The sequence below is a fragment of the Belonocnema kinseyi genome, chromosome 3 (assembly GCF_010883055.1).
Source record: "Belonocnema kinseyi isolate 2016_QV_RU_SX_M_011 chromosome 3, B_treatae_v1, whole genome shotgun sequence".
NCBI classification, from domain to species: domain Eukaryota; kingdom Metazoa; phylum Arthropoda; class Insecta; order Hymenoptera; family Cynipidae; genus Belonocnema; species Belonocnema kinseyi.
Genome location: NC_046659.1, coordinates 48,035,677 through 48,038,058, shown reverse-complemented (window position 1 = coordinate 48,038,058; position 2,382 = coordinate 48,035,677).

Below are 2,382 nucleotides of genomic sequence, written 5' to 3'. Positions count from 1 at the left end.
AATGGCAATCCGAGTTTACTCACAGAAAAGACTGAAGTTTCCATTGGAACCAGTTTTTGGTTCCGAAGGAGCAGCTACAAAAATGAACCCTATTTGCTGAAAAAGAACGCAAAACGATAAATGAGCTCTAAATAATACCACAGTTTGGGTTCGAAAGGATTTCAAATGTAATTGAACCTATTCCTAAAGAACCTATTTTTCGTGCTACCCACTTCGATATTATGATTAATTAATAACACAATATTTACCTTAAATCTCACATGTAATCGAACACTGGTGGACATAAATGAATGAAGGTAATTAAATTACTAAATAATAGCGTAATTAAAATAGTCGGGAAAAGTGTAGCATTAGATGTATGATTAAAATATCAAAATATTATAGTGTAGATAAAAGAATTTTATGCCTCGCGAACATGGCGGTATTGAACGTATACTTTTATCAACTATCTATTTGAAAGAACACTGCGTTTAAGTCTTGCATTGGGCATCCGGCTATTTGCTTGATACAGCCGTACCAATCGATGTATTGTACCGTGCGTGTCATGCGAGATTGATGAGCCGGTGAGGTGCGCGTTGATTTGGCATTAGTCGCCGTCTTCAGACTGGTTTTATGGCAAATGAGGTTAGCGTAGAAGCTTTTGAATACCTAACTCCAAAATTTGTACAAGATTAAGGTTTATTAGATATTCTATGAAACAATTTCTAAATAAATTATGTATTTAACATTTATTTCCCTTTCATTTTTGTATCTTCAGAATAATATTTGACATGTATTTAGAGAATAGCTCAGGATTTTTAGGTAATTTCGTTATTTTACATCTGATTTCAATTTAAAATGTTATAAAGCATTTTAAATGATTTTGACAAAATTCAAAAACGTTTAAGAATAGTCATGTAACTTAAAAATATGTTTAAGTATTAAATAAAATTTTCAAAACTTATTTGATTTGAAAATTTTAAGGTTTATAATTCAATTTCAAAAGATTTCAGAAGATTTCATAATATTTAAAAGAGTTCAAGATATTTTAAAAGAATTAATTGATTTTTAAGATTTTAAAGTAATTTTAAAATATAAATAATGTTCTTGAATTCTTTAAAGTCTGTTAAATCTCTTGAAATCTTCATAAATTTTTTTAATAATTTAAAATCGATTAAATTTCTTAAAATATATATTGATTTCTTTACAATCTTTTAAAATGTCTTCAATTATTTTTGAATTTTTTAAAAATCTTCTTTAATTACATAAAATATTCAATAATAATTTTTAATATTTCTGAAATTATTATATTATAAATATATAAATAATATAATATATTATAAATAAGCTTCGCAACATTTTTTATAGAATGGGTTGCAAAAATTTGCAGACGGTCCTGCACAGCTGTAGGATATATTTCAGTTTTTTTTCTTTATACTCGAAACTAGGTTTGCCGCGAGGTTTTAGGCATTAGGAATGCGAAACATTTAGAGTTGAAACCCGCGACAAATCAAAATTTCTATAGCGTGCGATTATAAATAGTGTAGTGATTGTGTAATACAAAATAATTGTGTACTCGAACATATGAACAAATATTAAAGTATAAAGTAACAATGCAAAAGACTAAATTTTTTTAGGTGGAAAATTGGATTCAAAGCTTGTTCGATATAGACCGTATTTTAGCTATAAGTTTAGATTTGATAGAACTATTTTACGTTTTTCGTATACCCTACCTTTCAAACGAGGTTACGTCACCCCGGCCTTTAAATTTTATAGAACTTTGTAATACATTTCGTTGAATAGTTCAACGCAATGTAAAACAAAGACGATTATGATATGGGTAAAATACGCAAACCGTACCGCTGTAGCTGAGTGAGCAATAAATTATGGTTGGAATAACCAGAATTATGCGTGTATCGTGGAATTATTTCTTTCAGTTTATCAGGCTGGACTTTGGTACATTCCTTTAATGTCAAAAACTGAAGGTCATGTTCATTAACCAGCTATTTGGAATAAAAATTCAAAAATTTAGAGCATTTAAAAAATGCTTGAAACCGCTTTTTCAAGATTTATAAATTATATGTATGGTTGTGGGTTGTAATAAAAATAGAGAACAATTCACCCCAATGACTTTTTTTTAAAGAAAAAAAATTAGTACCAATGTTATAGGAATTACGAAATTCAAAAAAAAACTATCGAAAATCAAAATTGTAAATCACACAAAGCCCGACATGAAAAAAGTCAAGAGGAGAAAAACGTTGCTTTTTGGTATACTCACAAGATTGTAATAGCAACTTTTAGAGTTATTCGAAAAATCACAAATTTAAACTTTGAACGCGCAATTTTGATCAGTCAAACTATGCAAGATGCGAACAAAAATGAATCGACGAAAATTGTGCACCC